At 45.1% G+C, this 21806-nt stretch overlaps 1 protein-coding gene across 2 annotated transcripts in view; it reads right to left on the bottom strand.

Annotated features, from left to right (window-relative positions):
• CLDN14 (claudin 14) overlaps positions 1-12745 on the bottom strand; it is a 59876-nt gene extending 47131 nt beyond the window's left edge. For both annotated transcript variants that reach the window (XR_005984703.1, XM_041734729.1), the window contains exon 1: positions 12553-12745. The gene's annotated coding sequence lies outside the window, so the exon portion shown is untranslated. The remainder of the gene's footprint in view (positions 1-12552) is intronic.
• Positions 12746-21806: the final 9061 nt, after the last annotated feature.

Raw genomic sequence — 21806 nt, 5'->3', positions numbered from 1 at the left:
AGTTTAATGATAACTAACCTTCCATCACCTGCTGAGTGGCACCATCCATCTTTCTACTAAGGTCTGCCATCTGTTGTGTGTGAGAATCTCAGCAGAGACAGGCCCCTTCTCTGTATGGTGGGGCCAATATGCCTACTCCTGAGATGGGATTTTAATGGGTGAAACCTCAGCTCTGAGGACCACTGGAGAAGCGCTGGTTTCCCCAGAGTTTTGGTCATGCACCCAATAAGAGCCTCCTGCTATTGTCACTGTCAACAATAAGAACTGTGCACTCCAAATAAGAAGAAAGCAACACTTTAAAGGGGGAAAAGTGGGGATCCATGGCACAAATGGACCAACACCATTAACTGTCCTTCCTTTTGGACGTGATAATTTCATATTTTTGGACCACCTTGTCAGCATGTCAGATTTAAAATATTACACGTGGAATAATGAAAAATTGCCAACATCTCACCACCATCTTTTGATTAATGGGTAGTTCCTCAGAGATTGATCAGTTTGTTTGATTTTGTTACCCGGAGTGACTGATGGCTATTTTAAAAAATACTTAGCTTTAGAGTTACCCTACATGAGATAATTTTCATATGCCTTGTGTAGCCCCGTCTAGAATAATTGGACTTTATTGCCTTCCTTCCATGCATGAACTGAGGTTCCCTGGAGAAGCAAAACAGATTCAGACTTTGTTGCTTTAATATTTCCACGTAGATCAGCTGCTGTATTCATAGAGCGGCTTTGGCCAGATGGCCAGCCAGCCTTGTAGTGACATTTCCCATTTCCCGTCCATTACTCACCAATGGAAAATAATGTGATGTGAATTCCCCATTTTGGGTAATATGTGGTTATAGCCTTGTTGTACCTGCACTAAAGATAAATGACTTATCATGCAATAATTTCTTAACTCTCTAGGGAGAAAATAGGAAAAACAACAGTTCACCGAGTTTGGCAGGAAAAGGAACCATCAATGTTAAGGCATTCACAGGACAACTAAATATAATTGCCTAATTTTTATTTCTTGTTGTTTATTTTCTGTTACTTAGAGGGAAAGAAAAGCTTGTTTTTTCTGCTTCAGATATTTAAGCTCAGGTTTGAGTAGGGGACTTTAGACACCCGGTTTCAGTCCATGACTTAGGATGTCCTTTTTCCAAACACCAGTATGATGCAGAGCTGGGGTGATGAAAATTAATGGAAAAGAGTCCAATTGGATCATCCGGACTGACTCAAACACACTGAATCCTTGTTCAACCTTGCTTTAGAATTTTTATTTTTAAAATATTAGTTATCACTCCCCAATGTTTGACACAATGTTGTCATCCTTGATTTTTAGCTTTTCTGTTTGATCTCACCCTTGAAGTTAATTTTTTAAACTAACACTCCTTTTAATTATTGTCAAAGATGAGTAAGTAATAATTATAACATTATCAATAAAGTATGTTCAATTAAAGCTAATGTTTCTTCAACTCTTACCATGTGCCAGGCAGTGTGGTAAGAGTATGCCCTACTTAAATCACTTCTTTGAGCTGGGTGTCCTTTGGGACAGGTACTGTTATCATCATCCATTTCCAGGGAGGACAGGTGAGACTGGGGAGGTGTAATAGCTTTCCCAGGTCCCACAGTCTAGGTGGGATTTGAACCCACATATCTGATTTCAAGCTTCTAACCTCTCTGCACTGGGGAAGCCAAAGTGCTAGGCAACTCTTCTTTCTGGAACAGAAAAGAGTTGCTGGAACATTCCAATGTCTCTTGTCTTTGAAAGAAGGTAACTCAGCTACTTCCCAGTTTCTGCTCTCCTTGCTGAGCTGTAAGTCTCTTCCTGTCTGATTCTCACAGGAGGGCAGCACTATGGAGCTGGGCTGAGGTCCTTTCCCCATGAATCAATCCCAAAGAGTGTGGGTCCATTGAGCTGTCCCATCCATATAGGGGCATCTGTTCTTGTCCTAAAGATGGGTGATTTGCTGGGCTCCAGGCTGGCTACTGGCAAATCAGTTTTGCTCAATGAAATAATTTGCATGTTGGAGGCAGCAGAAGGTTCTGGAAGCTGCAGAAGGGTCTGAAATTGCTTCCTTCCTCCTCTCCCTCCTCTATACCACAGACAGAATCTGTTACAGAGTGAGCTGCAACCTTGCCGTGGCCCTCCATCCACCGAGCCCAAGAAGAATGCAAGCCAGGCTGCACCCGACAGTGTTCAGCCATAGAACTTAAACAAAGAAGGTCACCTGCCTGTGAGTTTACCCCGTTAGTAACTCAAGCCTTTTATAAACTCATTTGTATTCATCCAGACAGCTGTTTTGGCTAGAAAGAAATGCTTCCTCCTCACTAGAATTACAAATAATTTGAGCAGAAAGCTACAAGCAAGACATATTAATCATGTTTGAAAGGATGTATCTTTTTATACAAAGGGTTTGCTTCAATCAAAAAAAAAATCCAAACAGAACAAAACAAAACTTCCCTTGAACTGTACTTATATTTACCAGCAATTTCTAACACGGAGAGAACGCACAGCTTGCTTTATTTCTTAATGTAATCCCCACCTCCCCTGCAGGTGAGAAATCCAATTCTTATCCCATTTATGTGCCCTTCTAATCACAGTCTGCCTTGGAAACCTGTGTGAGGTTCAGAGGAATGAACCGCTATGGAAACTTTTCTATGTTTTCATCTTTTATTTGTATTTGTTAGTCTAAAAAATTAGCATTACCCAACAAATAAATGTATCAAGGAAATGGTTTATACAGAGCAAAGTCCTAACATACAGTTAGTACATTATGTTAAGGTCAAGTTTGCGTGCCTACTAAATCTGTCCCTCTCCCAATGATCCCGCAAAATAGATACCTGAGTGGCCAACTCGCAGAGAGGTGGATTTTAATAGGACTATTAAAAAGGTTGGCATTTCCATGATTGGTTTATGCTTCACCCTCCATCTCAGTTAAAGATTAAGTCTCTGCATCATAGACTATTGCTCAAAGGCAGGTTTGGAAGGGATGTGGAGTATTTTCTTTATTTAAAAAAAAACACAAACCCTCATAGATAGAGTTAGGTTTATTTTTAACAGGAACAGAAGCACTGTGGGAAGCTGGTTTGCAGATTCCTTTTCATTCACAGACTGTGCTCTGCAAACAAAAAAGCAGCCTTGAGTCTTCCTAATGAAAAAGTGTCCTGAGGGAAGCTCTGGGGCAATCACCCCCGACACGGGGGTCCCAGCTACATGCTGCTCTACAGCAAAGCTGCCTTATGTCTGCCTTCATTTTTGTACAGTAATTTCTTCTGACAAGCTCCTTTGCCCCATCTCAAGCAGGCCAGCCACGCTTTACTGAGCACCTATGATGTGCCAGACATTGAGCATGGGTGTGGAGTAGATCAATAAACATAGACATAGTCCCCATCTTCACAGAGATAGTCTGGTAGAAGAGATAACTGTAGAAAAAATACTAGGTTAGGGTTAGGTTAATTATATTTATAATTAAGGGAAGGCCATATGATCAAAAAGATGTAAATGAGGGGTGCCTGGGAGGCTCATCTGACTCTTGGTTTTGGCTTAGGTGGTGATCTCAGAGTTGTGGATGAGCTTGTGGGCCCCCATGCTCAGTGCAGAGTCTGCTTGAGAATCTTTCCCTCTCTCTTCCCCTCTACTCCTCCCCCTGCTCTCACTGCCCCCCACCCCACTCCGGGCATGGAGGATAGCTGATAGGGGTCTGCAGAATAAACAGCTAGAAAGGAGGCGATATTTCAAACAGAGGGAGTAGTGGAGGAGGTTATGCTTTAGATGTACCTGGTGGAGGCAAAGAAGCCCAGAGGAGGGAGGCCAGAAACAAATCTTCCAATAACCCAGTACAGAAATAAGGGGTACATCCCTATAAGTGAACAGAAAGATCTCCAAGACAGACTGTTGACCAAGAAAACAAGATATGAAAAAGTAACATTTTTTAAAAACCACTAAAAACAATATATTATTATTATCTACATATATTTTATTTAAATATATATATATATAGGAATGGGTACTGATAAATGCATTTTTAAAGGTCTGTATTATATATATTTCCCAAACCAACTATAGTCTTTAGGAGGGGCAGGAGGGTGTTAATTGGGGGTGAGGGACAGGGTGGCCTTCAGTGTTTTTTTTTCCTGTAATGTGGACTTTTTCTTTAATTAAGGAAAATATATTCTGTATTACAAATGTAATAGAATATATATATATATTAAATGTAACTAATAATCTATTTACTTTTCATTATAACCCATGGCACTTAAGAATATTGCAATATGTCTGACTACATCTAGGTTTGGGATTTCAAAGTCAAATGGATGCTGGAGAAACAGAATTCCTGATCCATAAAACCTAAAGTTCACCAGGTCCAATTCCCTTATTTTACAAATGAGGAAATGTGGGTTTCTCGTGGTCTTTTTGTTTATAGGTACAGGAAGAAGTACGTAAAATAATTCATGGAGAAGTCATTGTTGCCTTTGGGTTTTCCTGGCAGCTATGAAAACTACATTAAAATGCTTTTTATAAAAAAAAATCATATGCCCAACCGCAAAAGCCATTTTCTCTGCAAAGAGGATGCTCTGGTACGTCACTTGAGCGTAACACACTAGCAGTTGGGTTAGGAGTCAAGTTCTGCCCAGGAGCCACCACGTGATCTTGACATAAGCCAACCTCAGTGTCCCCATCCTAGTACTGGGGATTTTCTGAGCCCTCAGGAAATACTATTACTTCACACAAAGGGAGGGGGAGGACTTACACCTGGGAGGATAGAATGCTAGCCTTAAAAAATGTGCTCCGAATTTATTCCTAGAGCAAGGCTCTAACCTAGTCTCACAAGAGCTCTGATACAAAGGCTTGTTTGCGGGAGTTGTGAAACAGAAGGATAGTATGGGCGTCTCTGGAGAATATGGTGAGAGAGAGAGAGAAATCAGTATTTTTGACTAAAGAAAATATTTAAGTTCTGATCGGAAATATATTTGCAGAGAAATAAGAAAAGGACTTTTCCCCCCTTAAATATTCACAGCTGGCTCTCTGACCGTATAAAGTTACTATGCTACCAAATGACTCAACTTGCAACATCTGTATTGGTGATTGACATAATGTATTAAGGGCTATCTAACCCTGCGAGTCACGACACCCCTGTTTGATTAAGGTTTATTTTACTAGCACCAAGAGACTCACACATTTAACATCTGTGGTGCTGCTCCTGAAATTCCAAGCCATAAAACAAGGAAATTCAGCGTGGTCTGAAATTCCAGAGCATAGCAACCAACTGTACAGAAAATACATTCAGGGGGCTGGTCGGAAATCGAGCAGGGCTTAGCTCAGGCGGGACGGCACATCTGGCTGCACCTTCCCTCAGCAAGTGTGGGAAGGAAGAACTGGGGGCGCCAGAGTCCAGCTGGACAGAGAGGGATGGGGCTAGTCAGCCTGGGGAAGGGTCTGTCCTCCTGCCAGTGCAGTTCATCTCTTAGTACCAGATCGTTGAGACGGGACACTACCCACTTGACCCTCCTGCACTGCGGCTTGTTTTGAGATGCTCATAGTTTGTAACTGTGGGTTCAGCTTTGTATTCAGCATGGGAAGGAGTTAAGCAAAAGCTGTCTCTGGGCTATTGCAGACTTTTTTTTTTTGTTTTTGTTTTTGTTTTTAAGATTTTATTTATTTGAGAGATAAAGCACAAGTAGGGAGAAGGGCAGAGGGACAAGCAGGCTCCCTGCTGATCCGGGAGCTTGAACTGGGGCTCGATCCCAGGACCCTGAGATCACGACCTGAGCAGAAGTCAGACACTTAACCAACTGAGCCATCCAGGCACCCCACAGAGCCTTTAAAAATGATGGTTATTTGTATGTTGTACCAACGTGGGAAAATACCGATGGTCAGCCTAAACCAGAGACAAAGACAAACCTTGGGCAGCAACAATGCTACGGTAATAAATTGACGAGACCTGACATTCATCTGCAGCCCAGGGCTAGAGCTGAACACAGAAAAAGAGCAAGAGTTCAGTTTACTGGGGTACAGTGATTCTTTTAAAGAAAAAAAAGTCTATTAATGGAAATGAAAATTTTTTAATTACATTAATGGAAGTTACACTAATGGAAATTAATCCTTTTAAAGACATAATCCCTGCTTTTTAGGAATCCTAGAGTCCTGGGGGGGGGGAGATGTGGGGGCTCCATATGAAAAAACACAAGGTCAACCCTGAAGAGTTATGAGAGAAGCACAGGACAAGTCCCATGGGAGCCGGAACAAGATCACGAATTTCAAAGCTCTTTGACAAGTACAGGATGATAAAAACATATGGCTTCCGGACAGCTTGCAGTACCACATCTTCCAATGGGGCTGATACCCAGAGGTCCTGCAAGTCACTCTTTCACATGAGTACCCAGTGTGCCTTGGGTGCAAATGCACTGGAGAGAGGCCGGGGTGGCTGAGTCACCAGAGCACTATCCCACCTTGTCGGTACACAGACTCCTTCGCAGGCACATCTGCCCGCCACCCCACGCCAGGAGCAAGCAGCCTCCAGTGTGCCTACCACCACCACCTTGTGCTCCATTTTCACAATGCCACCCAGCTCTGGGTTCTCACTCATGCTACAGCCCATGTCCTCCCACCTCCCCCAACACTTGCATTTTAATAACATGACACAACTTTAGATGAGCTGGCTGCGTCTTTCCCAGCCACAACCAGAGGAAATATCATCGCCTTCCCCTCCAGCAATGGCAAAACCGAACCCTCGCAAGCCAGGAAGAGGAGCAGCAAGCCCTGATCTTATTGTATAATTACAGCCACAGGAGTGTGATTTATGTAGGATGAAAAGGAGTCGTAAAACAATAGATTTTGTCCAAAAACAGAACAGTGGTTTTTTTAAACTGCAGTACGTCCATCCGATGGAAAAATCATTTCTTTTAAAAAACGATTTTGTAAAGGCCATGCAGTAATGGAAAAAAGCACATGATACACAATTAAGTGAGAAAAGGTACTGTGCAAGAGTGCATACAAATTATGCTTATAAATATGAAAAATATTTTAAAGACTGGAAAGGAATATGAATATAGATAGGTGCATATAGTATATGTCTAAATATAAATACACAGATAATGACAAGTTTTATTGCAGAAGGGAATAAGTAGGTCCAGTGACAGAGAATGAGGGCTCATGGAAAATCTATATGAGCAAGTGGCTTAGTTTATTTTCAGGAGTGGTGAGATCATGGGGGATTCTTTTCTCTATTGCCCTTAATTTCTGTGACGTCTTACATAATATGCAATTAAAACTTGTATTTTGGTTTTCTGGCAGACACTTTCCAAAGTTTAAATGCTCATACTAAACGGGTGGCTGCAAGGGGTATGCTTTGCTGCTAACCCACCCTGGTGGCGTGGCTGGAGGTGGAGGCAAGACACAGTGGTACCAAACAAGTCCTCCTCATAGAGAATGGATATCCATGCTCATTCTTATATCTTCTCTAAGGGTTTTCCAGGGGAGGGGGGAAAGCAGCATGGCTGTGCCATTCTGAGCTTGGGTTCTACACTTATGCAGAAAGAAAAATTGTAGAGGGACGCCTGGGTGGCTCAGTGGTTGAGCATTTGCCTTCAGCTCAGGTCATGATCCCAGGGTCCTGGTGTCAAGTGCTGCATCAGGCTTCTTTCAGGGAGCCTGCTTCTCCCTCTGCCTGTGTCTCTGCCTCTCTCTATGTGTCTCTCATGAATAAAATAAATATTTTTTTTAAAAAAAGGAAACTAGGGATCCCTGGGTGGCTCAGCGGTTTAGCGCCTGCCTTCGGCCCAGGACGTGGTCCTGGAGACCCAGGATCGAGTTCCACATCGGGCTCCCTGCGATGTGCTTCTCCCTCTGCCTCTCTCTCTCTCTCTCTGTGTGTCTCTCATGAATTAATAAATAAAATCTTAAAAAAATAAAAATAAAAAAATGAAATCTTGGTATAGCTTGCAAGTTTTCAGCTGTGGTCACCTTTGTACAGAGGTGGTGGGACAGGAATGGGGGTAGAGAGGGACTGGACTGTCAGTCTCAGGAGCCCATGCCTCAGGTTCTCTCAGCTTCATGTCTGGGGCCAGCTTTGCACTAGCTCTATGTCTACCTCCCAGGTCTAGTGGGGACTTGCCTCCTACTGAGGACCTGGCCAGGTGAGGCCAGCATCAACAGCAGGAGGAGGACAAGACTCAAGGCCAGGTGGTCTATTGTCTATTCACCCTCAGAGTGTGCCACTTCTCTGCTTGCATCAGAAAATCAACTGACCTAGACTGGACTCATTCAAACAAACAAACAAACAAACAAACAAAAAACAACCTCACCAGATTACATTTTAATGTTGCATCCTTGGCATTGACCTTGTATATACAGAAACAGCTCAATGAAGAATGTTCCCGAATCACTGATGAAGCTGTTAAAGATGCTACTCGTTATTTTGTTTGATGTCATTTGTCTAATGCTCCATAGGACAAATTATTTTTGCAATCTAGTGTGGGTAAAGCTCATATTTCCTGAAGATGATTTTTAGGGTTTTTTTTTCTTTTTTGCTTTGGCAGCCAGAAAACTCACCTTCAAATCTCATGTTAAGTTATAGTAACCACATTAATATGTGTTTATGGTATATTTGCCCACTGTATCCCATCTGCCATCCTCCTACATGGTAAAAAATTTTTCTTTTATTCGACAGGTTTCCTATTCTATTGTAAACTGCCTTAAATTCTTTTTAGGTGTAGACAGTTTATAAATAAACCCACACAGTACCGTATCTTGAGGAAATTGATCGTTGGCAGAGGCACAGTTTCATATACTGAAGCAAGGCTATTAACACTACTTAACCAAAGCAAATCCAGAGCCAGGACAAATCTGAAACACAGGACTTTATATCAGACAACTGGATTGGACAATTCAAAAGTCAAAACCGTAACAAAAAGGCTGAGAGATTGTTCTGGATTAAAAGAGATAAAATGACACAACGACCAACATGTTGACCTTTAACTGGATTTTGGTTCAAGAGAAATAAAAACAGGGATCCCTGGGTGGCGCAGCGGTTTGGCGCCTGCCTTTGGCCCAGGGCGCGATCCTGGAGACCCGGGATCGAATCCCACATCGGGCTCCCGGTGCATGGAGCCTGCTTCTCCCTCTGCCTGTGTCTCTGCCTCTCTCTCTCTCTCTGTGACTATCATAAATAAATAAAAATTAAAAAAAAAAGAGAAATAAAAACAAAACTCTCTATAAAAGAAATTTTTGATGCATTAGGAAAATTTTGAACATCGACTGGATGATAGATGATATTAAAGTTAATTTTAATAGGTCTACCAACGATACTGTGGATATACAGGAGAATGTCCTTGGAAGAATTAAATATTTATTGTGAAGTTTCATGATTGTTTACTATTAAATAGATAAGCAAAACAAAGCACAGATGTGTGTATATACACATATATATTATATTCATGCAAAGAGAAAGCAAATAGGGCAAAATGTAAATGATTGCTAGATCAAGGGGACAGTCTCCAGTTGTTTATCATGGTATTCTTTGATTTTTGCTGTGTGTTTGAAAATTTTCACAGTAGGTTGGGCAGAGTTATACAAAAATCAAACACTTAGACTATAGATCCAAAGATATATTAAACCTGATGGCAAATCATTTTCTGGAATCCCAGCTGTACCCCAAGCTTAAATGGTTGGGGCAAATGTTAATGGGGTTCAAGGAGCAGTCATAAAAACTTAGCAAGAAAGAAAGCAACCACTGCTACTGTTTTACCACTGTCACATCTTGAAGGATGAGTCATGAAGCAGCATGGCAGGAAGGGACAGGATTTTGGAGGGTGGTGGTGCCCGATGGTTGTTACAGGTAGAAAAGAGACTGCCACATTCCCTCCATGCTCTGTGCACCAACTCACTTGGGCCGCTAGATTTGGCTGCCTCTCAGCGGTCCAACAAGACATGCATCAGAACTAGGAGGCTGTGGTTCCAAATGAAGCCACCTCTATTAAAAACCTATTTATTTCCACAGTCTTCATGGACAGGTTCATTATCCATATGTCACCTAGCCAATACCAAGACATTATAGGACCACCTCCTATAACCGTGGAGATGCCCACACCCAAACGTAGAAATAAAAGCAGCAGGAAGCCCTGTCACCTGATCACCAGCACCACTCTGAAGGTTGAGAATATTCCAGTCTCATCCCTACCAGTTCCACCCACCAAACAGAACATGCTTCTTAATTGTGCCTGACCAGTGAAGCTATGACCCAAGCTTCTAACTGTGGATTCGGGGCCACCCATCTTATTCTGACTCACTCCAAACTGTTGGCTAGAGAGTCTCTGTTGCCACTGATGTCAATTTAAGGGATGCTGAGAATGAGCTTCAATTCATTTATTCAATCTTTAAGGACAGTTAATGAGCACCTACTATGTTCCAGGCGCTGTGCTAGACGAGAACTTATGTCTGTGAATAAATCAGACAAGGGTCTTGCTGGGAGACACAAATAATTAAACTAGCAGACAAGTATCTGTGTGTTTATACACATACATATAAATATACCTAAATACAAATTGGTTTGTTCTTGAAAGAAAATAAACAGAGTACTGTTGACTGGTGGTAGACCCTGGGCAGCATCACCCTCTGAAATCCTATCCGTTTTGTGCCATGAACAGGTGTGGGGCAGGGATTAAAGAGAGCCTCTGGGGAAGCACTAGGGATCAAGGGCTAGAGGAGAGAAGAGAGTCAGTGTGGCGACAGGTGGGGAAGAGAACACCAAGTTCAGAAACCACACAAAGTGGGCCAGGGTGCGTGGGAGGGGAATGACTGAAGACGTGCCTCAGGTGACATTGGACCACACCTTGTCAGAGTGGCGATAAGCAGCTCTGCATTACTCTAAATGGATAGGAAGCCACTGAACAATTTTAAGGACATGATGCAACTTAGGTTTTAAAACACCACCCTGCAGCAAGCGATTGCACGTGAGCAGGAGTGGAAGCTATTGCTGTAGTTTGAGTCATATGTTCCTTAACTAGGACAGTGACCATGGGGTAGGAGAGAAGTGGATGGAATTGGCAGGTTTTGCTAATGGGTTGGATGGTAGGGTTGAGAAAGGAAGAAATTTCTGGTTTAAGCAAATGGTGGTGCCAGTTAGGGAGAGAGGGCCAACCTGAAGTGAACAGGCAGGTGCTGAAAACACTGAAGTCAATAGACAGAGCTTTCCATCTTCTGAAGAATATCACCTCTCTGACTTGTTGAAGGTTCACCATGTATCAAACTCTGCACATTTACCTTGACCATATTTTTTTCAAAGATGATTTGAAAGGTCTTGCAAAAAAAAAAAAAAATCACAGGTACAAGAAAACTGAAAAGGCTTTGTGTGTGTGTGTGTGTGTGTGTGTGTGTGTGTGAAAACACAAGAGCCAAGTAACAAAAGGAAATAATCTAATCCTAGTCCTAATTCTGAAAGAAGTTACTATGGTTGCAGGCAAAAAACTTGGCTCTGAGCTTCCCAGCAGCCAAAGCAAAAAGGGGAGGGTGAGTTTTCTAGAGTCTTTATCTCAGAACAGGAAGCATGCTGGCTTATGTGGAGAAATAGAAGTGCCCTTAATCTCTCCTTTGAAAGCATTTTTATCACTATACAGCTTCTCGAAGGGCCGGTGATCAATGTGGCAAAAGGTTTCGTCAATGAGAATTTAACACGAAATGCAAAGACCTTCTATATAAAATCTGAAAAAAGACAGCCCAAATGCCCAGGAGAATGATCCATCAGGGGCATTGGTCAAGGGCACAGGTCTCTTTCTTTGGGTTTCTTTCTTTCTTTTTTTTAATAATAAATTTATTTTTTACTGGTGTTCAATTTGCCAACATACAGAATAACACCCAGTGCTCGGCCCGTCAAGTGCCCCCCTCAGTGCCCGTCACCCAGTCACCGCCACCCCCCGCCCACCTCCCCTTCCACCACCGCTAGTTCGTTTCCCAGAGTTAGGAGTCTTCCATGTTCTGTCTCCCTTTCTGATATTTCCCACTCATTTTTTGTCCTTTCCCCTTTATTCCCTTTTTGGGTTTCTTTCTAATAGTATCATCGTGATGGTTATCTTGGTATCCGCTGGCTGCATTATATTTTTTGTCTGATGATGAACATCTCTTTTGTGATTCTCTCTTTCTGTGTGTGTGTGTGCGGGCATACGCACACCATATGAGAGTTAGCTGCAGACATTCTAAGACATCTAACAAACCTCACACACTCCCACGCTCCCTCCCTCTGCTTGGAAAATTCTGACTTCACTCTCCTTGGGAAAACAAACCTCACACAACAGAGTTTCCAGACCTCTTTCATGTCACCATGAAAATAAAGCCTCCTGAACTCCTTTGTGTCTGTCCTCTGATCAGCTGACCCTCCTGTGACAGGCTACCAGGGCGCCCCCTCTGACATCACAGCCTACTTTGGGGGGACCCCGGGTGCTGTGAGCCTGCAGAGCTGGCCTGAACTAGATGCCCTTCTTAATGTCCCTGAGTTAAAAGGAAGCCCCGCGCTGAGTTGGGGGCCTCCAGGAGGTGCCTGAGCTGGGGGCGCCCCAGGGCAACCCCAAACTCACCGGTGCTGGGAGGCTTCACACCGGCTCATGACCGCGCAGGGGCCGGGAGCTGGAGCACCCACCGCGGCGCCCCTCGCCGTCCTGGGGGTGAGCCCGAGCGGCCCGCGGAGCTGGGCCCCGAGCGGCCCGCAGGTGGCCCCGGGAGCGCCGCGCCGCGTGGGATGAATAATTGACGCGCGGAGTGGAATTACGGCTGCGGGTGCCCGCGCCTCCCGCAGCCCGCAGGCCCGGGCGGGGCTGAGGCTGCACCCCCACCCCCACCCCACCCACCCCACCCCCGCTGCCCGGGGAGTCCTGCCCCCTGCAGAACCCGCGGTGCCAGCGCGCGCGCAAAGTGCATTGCCTTCTGGCTGGGAACTCATTTACATTCTCCGTTTCAGGTTCAAATGTGTGCGCATAAAACAGCGCATTAATTAGCACGACCTGGAGAGGTCCCCCCCCTGCCCCGCCCCAGCCTGGCGGGGGGAGTGCGAGAACCCCAGCAGGCTGCAACACCCACCCACCCCGTGCGCCAAGGGCGGGCGCACCGAGGGACCCGGGCGCTGGGGCTGGGGCTGGGGCTGCGTCTGGGGTGGAAGGAACACCAATTTCCATGAAAGCGCCAAGAGAGCAACCAGCTGCTCCTCCATTCTCTGCGCTTTGCCATTCCGTTTCCTCCAACAGACATTCATTGAGCATTTGCGATGTGCCAGCTCTGGGGAAAGAGGGAAGGGAGAGGATGCCACAGTGAAGGAAACAGTCCCTGCTTTCACGGGGCCTCCCTTTGAGTGTGTGTTTGGGGAGTGGGGGGCAGACAGTAGAGAAATGACATAGTGGGTGGGAATGATAAGAACAAGTACCCATGAAAGAATGTTGGAGGAGTTAGTCAAGATGCTCAGAGATGCCGCTCTGCCTAGCAATTCTTAGATTTCTGCAGTAATTTAGTAAATGTCATTATTTGATGATAGCACTTAATGAGCATGTGGCATGTGCGAGGCACTAGAATAAGTGCGTGAGGATATTTGCATGCAACTGTGGCAATGGCCTCATGACATGGATCTGTGGCCATTTTTTAGAAGAAGTTGATGGGCACTTGACGGGATGAGCGCTGGGTGTTATTCTGTATGTTGACAAATTGAACACCAATAAAAAATAAATTTATTAAAAAAAAAAAGAAAAGGAAGTTGAGGCAGTGGGTACCAAGGCCACTTAGGTAGCGAATGGTCAAGATGGGACTTGAACCCCAAGAAGCTGGCTCCAGGACCCTATTCAGAATTGGTAAGCTAGGATTTATACATACATATGGTTATATATATATTTTATAAATTATATATGTATATATAATAATATATATGGTTAGTTTTCCCCTCCTTTCCTAATGTGTGGTGCGACCAAAATAACCCTAATATGCATAAAAGCTCTTTGAAAAGTAAAGGGCCACCCCATTCCATCTTCTTTCTTGCCTAGATTTCTAGCTGATTCCTAAAGCAACATGAGAATGCATGATTATAGGAACCATTTACTTGGTGAGTCACACAAGTATCCTCAAGCTACGTGAAGCTGGGGCCCTGTGTCACTGATTCCACCTGTTATGCTGAGCTGCAGCTGCTCTGGCCACGATTCTAGTATCTGGGTTTCAGTTTGGGGACCCAGTGGGTGACACTCGAGAAGACAGGAGTCACACCAGCTCCTAGCTCCCGCCAACCAGGTCTCCATTACAAGGGTGCTTCCTACCAGCCAGGAGGGTGGTCGGTACGCTCCAGGAACCAGTGTTACACACATCATGTGCCGGTCAGGTCCCCACCCTAAGCCTCACTCTGCTGCCATCCACCTCACTTTTGGAGGAAGGCAGTGCTAAGGGTAATGACCTTTCCATGACAGAGGGTGCCAGGGAATCAAGGCCCTGAACCCCGGGTGAGCCAAGACTCCCAGGCACCCCTACCCATTACAGGGAGGTCTGGCTGGATTCTGTGCACCCTCAAAATCTGGCTCAGCCACAGAGCCTAGAACAAAGTTCTCCCAGGCCCCAGAAAGTCATCCCTGCCCCCACCACCAGACTGTTTGCATAGGCGGATTAAGTGGGGTTGGAGTTGGGATTTGGAAGGGCAGCAACTTTGAGGCTGGAGAGAATTTGGACTTTCCCGTGCATTAACCACAGGCAGCTATTCCCTTCCCCCCGAGTATACTCTCAGACCCCCAATGAGCCAAAACGAAATTTCTCTGTGTTTTATCCAAACATGCCATGGACTTTAGAATGAACTCTTACTCCTCCTTCCTGCTGACCTGACTGCAAATCAGCTTTTGATGGGGTTGGACAGTTTGGAGAGATGGGCAGTGATCACACTGAAATATGATGACAGGGGCAAGACTGTAAGGACATCCTCGAGGTAAGACATGTGCATAGAGCAGCCATGTGAAAACAATTAGGACAATAAATTTACTAATTGCTGAAAGTAACTTAATAGCAAAACCACAATGCTCTCTGCTATTAATCCCAGCTACTGCAGAGGGTGCCATATTGCTTGCTCGAGGCATTGTGAATATGGGGCCAGGGCTGTTGTGTTTGTGGAAATCAAGCAAAAAAGCTTGCATGACTTTTGGTAGTTGAAAAGTAAATGACTCTGTAGCCTCAAACCAATTCAAGGAGCCCTGGGGTTTGAGGCATTTCATAAGCCTTGGAGGGAGGGGAAGGAGGCAGGGCCTGTCTCTCAGGCTATGTCTCTCTTGCTCTCCATCACCTTCTGCACTTTGTCCATTTAAACTAGAGCAATGGGAGTTACTCAGATTTCAGAGGCTTAAGAATTGATTTTTAACAGGTAGAGATTCTAATGCAGTATTTTGACTGAGGGTTGGAGTTTTAAGACTGCATGGGTAGAAACGAGGTAGTAAGTAGATGCAGGGAGCCATTTTTAGGTTGGGGAAAGAGATTTCAGTCTTTAGGTCCCCAGGTCTTTGGGGATGCTTGTTACAGATGATTCTTCATCAGAAATTAGATATTGTGCCCTCATATCAGGTATAAATGCAGTACGTTTGGATCCTAGAAGAATCCTTATCCCCCCAGAAAATCAAAGACAACCATCAAAGGTGCCACTTTCAACAGCTCATAGGTATGCACGGGACTGCAATTAGAGATGGGATCTTTGTGTCCACATTTATCTTAAAGGTGCCAGAGTCTTCAAGGATTTGGATCGCTTAATCCTCATTTTTTTTCCTCTCCTAAATATTCAGAAAAAATAGGCCAAAGTTTTTTGTTTTTGTTTTTGTTTTTAAATATGTTTGTATCTGCTTCTACTGTGTTTGTATATCTATGGCAAGGTATATTTCAAAAATTGAGGGTTCAGTTTGAACTTTATTGTGATGTTCTTGTCATTTCAATGAGCAGTTTAACTCTTTCTTTTGTAGTTAGAATGACCATGGCCTGAAATTTTGAAATTTTAAAGACCAGGTTTGTTTCTGCCGGAACATCCTCAGGAGAGGTCTGGCCAGCTCTGCTGGGAGCCTGAGTGGAGGGAGGGGTGGGAGAGGGTACCTCAAACTCTTCTGAGGATGGTCAGTTTTTCCACGAAGCCTTAAGCCCTCCCTTCAGCTGCAAGAGCCGGCGTGGCCAGCCTAAATGGGCTCCCCAAGAACAGCTGCCTTCCAGGAAGCAGAGGTTATAACCCTGGACTTTCTGAAAGTTTGGAGAGAAATAATATTTCTGAGGCTGTCCAGCCTGTGGCTACTCTGGATTAATCCAGATGTTCAGAGACCTGCGTGTATGCGAGTGCACTGTTTTCATTCCTTGCAGAATTACTTTTACTAAGTTGCACATTAATCTTGTCTTACTGACCCACTTCTAAAGAATATTCGTTAAAAGAAGACATTCTCAGGCCCATGCTAGAGTCTGATTCAGCATTTCCAGAGGAGCTCGAGGAACATGTATCTCTGCCGATTCTGTGTCTGGGCAACTGCCGCATACTCTCTCTTTCATTACTAGCAAGAGCTGTGTCTGTTCTGAGCAACTGGCTTATTTTTTATGGCTAGCACTGGTGCTTCTCACTGAGCATGCTCTATCTGCAGGTTGGCCGTAGGAATCTCAGGACAAGATCTTAGGCACACGTACTTTATGTTCATCTTCTAATTACCACCTCTGCTTTCCTTCTCCTCTGTCACACTTTCTTCATTCAACTTGCTCATTAATCATTTTTATTATGAAATATTGAAAATATAATATAAACATTTATCCCTTCTATTAGAAAAAAAATGTCAAACACACACAAAATAGCGAGTGTGCTGTAATGCACCCTCATGTATCTATAACTGTCAGTAATTTTCAACTGAGAGTTGATCTTTAACATTTATATTTACTCTTATTGGAGTTTTCAGTCTTTGCAAGTACCCCAGACCCTTTTTCTTAAGAGATGGAGAGGGTACATTCTTAATAACCACAATACGTCAGTAGTTCTCATCTGGAGGTGATTTTTGCCCGTTCCCGCCTGAGGACGTTTGGCAATATCTGGGGACATTTTTGGTTGTCCTAACTAGGTGGAGGGCTATGTTGCATTGACATCTAGGGTGTAGAAGCAGGGATGCTGCCCTTTGACACACAGGGCAGCCCCTATAACAAAGAGTGATGGCTCCCAAAGGACACTAGTACTGAGGTGGAGAAATTTCACAGTAAATGAAAAGGAATGTTTTCTAAGCTAGAAACTTGCTAGGATGTTGAGTTTGAACAAAGCCAAAACTTGCATTTTCAAGTTGAAAAGTGTCCTGAATACCATAGGTTTGGTGGTTTAGGGTACCTTCATGGTACATGTGATAGAACACCAGGAAGGAACTGGGCAAAAGTGGTTGAGTCTGGGGAGGGGCGCTGGGGGGCTGGGGCTGGGGTGGATTATTTCCTTTTTACCATATTTCTGTGTCTTTTATATTTTATTTTATAACTTCTGTGTGCATGTCTTACCTACATTTGAATAACATGGAATACGTGACTGTTTCCAAAGGATCAGAAAACACAAAATTCCTACTAAAAAAGAAAAGCTTTTAAAATGGTCGTGTAAGGGGACCAGAAAGAACTTTCTGAAAGGGCTTCCCAGGGTGCTGTGAGCCTGTCAGACACCGAGTGGGGCTCAAAGAGTGCAGGGGCCATTAAGGGAATCAGAAACACGTGGAGGGGCGGCCGTCTAGTCCCGGCATGATGGATCAATTGTGGGAGAGTGAAGTTAAATGAGATGGTCCCCATGCCAAGCCTCTGACACTAATGAGCCCTCAACGCAGGGAGCAGGTCTCCCAGGGCCAGGCAGGGAGGCGTGGGGGTGACAAGCAGCGTTGCCAGCCCTAGTGTAGGCGGGGACCAGCCCCCTGCCCTGACACCAAGTCCTTGCCCTAACTGCGAGTAGCCACGAACCCCAGGGAAGTCACTTGCCCTTTGCCTGATCTTCCAAAAGATCAGCTCTAAATCGCAATAGAAGGAGGTGGGCCCCTTGCTTCTTTCCAGAGCACTGTGAGCCTGTCAGACACCAAATGGGGCTCTGGTGTCTTACCAGTTCTCCAACAGGCCCTGCAAAGAGGCTGCTGCGGGGGGGGGGGGGGGGGGACTTGAAGGCCCTCCCACCTCTGTGTTCTCCTCATCCTTCGTGCTCCCCCTGCCCTCTCCACTCTAGCTTGTAGAGCCTTCTGTTAGTCCCTCGTATTTGCCAGGCTGTCCTCCACCACAGGGCCTTTGGAATATGCTGTTGCTTCTACCAAGCACATGTTTCCTTCCTTTCACTTCTAGTTAATGTCTGCTCTTCTCCAGAGAGCACTCAGTGACTCTGCTATTAAGCTCTCAGGTCCCAGGACCTTTCTCCCCAGCCCTTGGAAAGACGCATGTTCATATTGTGTATGCAATTATATGATAAATGTCTGTCTCTCTGCTGGTCTATAAGCTCTGTGGGAGCAGAGGCTAAGTCTAGTTTGTTTGCCTGATTCTGGAGCAGCATCTGACACATACCTGGAAGTCAAAGACCAAGTGACCAAATGAGCAACTGCCCTAGAAGTGTGTACCACTAGGAATTTGTAAAGGCCGTCCTAAAAGAGCAGATGAGGTGGGAAAAGTGGAGGGGCCCCCCGAGATGTGGAAGAAAAAGTGGGCCTGGGCAGCCTGGAATCTTCTGTGACTTTGCCATGGGTGGGGACCTCGGTGTGGCCAGGTCTGGTCTCTGCCAGAGGGCATGTCTGTGTAAGTACCTTGACCACACCTTTGTGTGGAAATGAGCTTTTCCCATTTCTCCCCTCTCCTACCTCGTCCTGATGAGCAAGCCAGACCTCACTGGTGCTCAAGTGATGAATTAATTACCCCCTGAGGTTGGTCAGCTAATGTGGGAGCCCAGGAGTGGGGGAGCTAGGAAATTCTTCAGGATAATAGGGGCAAACAAAAAAACCTCCTTCCAACTTGACACATGAGAGGGGTGAGGGGTTCTTCTCTCTACAGAGGTAAAGTCCTCCCTGACTGCAATGACCTTAGACTGCATTGGATGCCCCCTTCTCAAGCTCCCATAATACCCTGAGTATATTCTAGTTGCTAAGCAACACCAATAGTGACCTTCTTAAATGTCTGGTACTGAACTGGGCTGTGAGCCCCCAAGAGCAAGACCATGAAGTTTTTTCTTCCTTTTAATCCCTACACCATGCACAATGCCTCAATTATCAAGGTGCTCGATAATGTCTAAGGAATGGGATCCCCACTTGATCATATGTCACCATGTGATGATTAATTTTTGGAATTTTCTTTAACTTGTCTATCTTGCCACAATTTCTGTCAGCAGGAACAGAAATGGTCACCAAAAGAAAGGGTGTTTGCTTCAAGCTGGACTTATGTATTCATTCCTTCAGGTGTTCATTAAATACACACACACACACACACACACACACACACACACATCTCTCAGCTACCGAGAATTCTTGTTGAAGCCAAAAGTGGTAGAAGTGTAAGAAAATGCTGTAAAATGAGAAAGATATATTTGGTGTTGAAAAGTGAATTGATGAGTAGAAGTAATGTGTGGGCTCCTGGGTAAGACGAGCCGCTCTCGAGATGCAGGGCTCAGCCAGAGCCAAAGAACAACTGTCAGGTGTGCGGACCTCCCCAGGAGACCCCCACAGAGACCCTGGAGGACATTTTTCCTTCATTCTCCTTCTACAGAGAACAAATGTCCTCCAGAATGTTTCCCAGGGGAAGGGCAGGTGGTGTGGGAATTGCTTCTGGTGGTTGTACGAGCACAAGGCTGAGCAGAGTCTCTGGAGGCTGCTCTCAGAGACTCCAGTCAACCACACAACAGCTGTAAATGCACAGCAGGTGGGGTTCTAGGCTCTAGCCATAGCTAGAGAAAGTCACCTGCCCCAGGTAAGCATGCTGAAGCCAAGGTTGGACTCCACTAAACGAACCTCCTCTCCCCTTTTGGGTCTTCACTCAAGTGTCACCTTGGGTAGTCCTCCCCAATCAGTTTTCCACCTACAACCCTTCCCTGGCTCTCTTCTCTGAAGGCCATGCATGTTGCTCATTCTCTAACATTCCTCTCTCTCCAGGACCGTAAGCTGCAATAAGAGCCTCCCCTGCTCTGTCCCCAGCATCCAGACCCCCACCTGGCATGATGATGGTGAGTGGCTGAAAGAAAGAATGATCTTCATCGCGGAAGGCTGGAATGCATGGAATGGTGACAACCATGCATTCTGATCATTTAAAGATACTGTCTTACTAAATTCCCCCAAGTACGAGGTGATCCCAACCTATGTGTAAATTTCAGTGAATTAAAAGTAATTTTCTTTTGAAAATATATTCAGTATTTTACAAGTGTCCTTGAGATAGGAGAGACATGTTGTCTTTGCATTGGGAGGCTTGACCATTCTCATGGCAATGACACCAGCTTAGCACTTCTTACCGGAACCCGGCAGGTAGAATGAACTCTCCTTATTGGCATAGAGAGTAGATAGATGTCTATACACTTTGTTTTGCACCTCAAGGCAGAGTTTTAATAATTATAAGTTGAGGGAGAGGTTGTTTGGCCCTAGGGGTAAGTGGTTTGCTGAGTGTCATCCTGTCAAGAGAGACCAAGGAAGGGGTGGCCTAACCTCCCCTTTGCTGGGGCTTCTCAGGTGGTCTCTGTAAAGTTGTGTCCATGGCACCGGGTACCCAGTGGTTGTCCCATTGCTGCCCCTTTATACACAGCTGTCCCCACTTCAAATCTCATCTCCAGCATGGGCCCTGGACCATCTGCTCCCACCTGATTTTTCCCACTTCCCTTCTGTAGGACTTGGTCCTTATCCTGGTCTTCTCCAGTTTTTGGTGACCTGTTCAGAGGTCCCCACCCCACTCTCTCACCAGCCACCATGCCAGGTGGGAGATGCACTTTCCGCCAGCCACGGTTCCTACAGAGACTATGGTGGGCTGAGAAATGTTGCCTGTGATGAGAAAACAGCTGTTTGGAGTTGCTGCCCTGACATTTTACAACAGGACAGCCCTGTTCACACCTAGATGTGTAGGTAGGGATCTGGGCTTAGGATTCCTGCCTCATGTTTCCATTTTGCTTTTCCAGGAGCATCTTTTAAAATAACCACTTAGGGATGCCTGAGTGGCTCAGTTGGTAAGGCGGCTGACTCTTGATTTCGGCTTGGATCATGATCCTTCGGTCATAGGATCAAGCCCTGTATCTGGCTCCACGCTTAGTGGGGAGTCTGCTTGAGATTCTCTCTCTTCCTCTCCCTTTGCCCCTTGCACCTACCCCTGCTTTCTCTCTGTTTCTTAAATAAATAATCTTTAAAAAATAAACCACTTAGAGTTGCCCCCATGAAAAGTTAGTAACTTCAGCCCCAATCACCTTAGAAGTAATAGGTGTTTGCTACCCTACTGTCTGTATCTGCCCCACTTGGGACCTGGGACAGAGGAGAACCCTTCCCAATGGCTCATTGCAAACCACCTCCCTCTGCACCCCACCCCCATTTCTAGGATGTATAAGTAATAAACTCGTGACTTTACTTCCTTCATGTGGGTGTACTGACATCGCACCTTCAGTCCAAAGGACCCCACGGTTTTCACTTTCCCAAAGTGGGAGCTCAGATGCTGAGGGAGCTTTCTGCTGACCCTGGGTTATAACCTGCACATTCTTAATTCACCAGCTCCATCTTCCAAACACACCTAAACTCATGTCCTCCAGAACCACAGAACGTGACCTTCTTTAGAAATAGGTATAATCAGTTAAGACGAGGTCATACTGGAGCAGGGTGGAGCCTGAACCTAATATGACCAATGTCCTTGGAGGGAG

This window comes from Vulpes lagopus, chromosome 20 (genome assembly GCF_018345385.1).
Source record: "Vulpes lagopus strain Blue_001 chromosome 20, ASM1834538v1, whole genome shotgun sequence".
Taxonomy (NCBI): domain Eukaryota; kingdom Metazoa; phylum Chordata; class Mammalia; order Carnivora; family Canidae; genus Vulpes; species Vulpes lagopus.
Note: the sequence above shows the minus strand (reverse complement) of the source record. Positions and strands in the feature narration are given on the sequence as shown.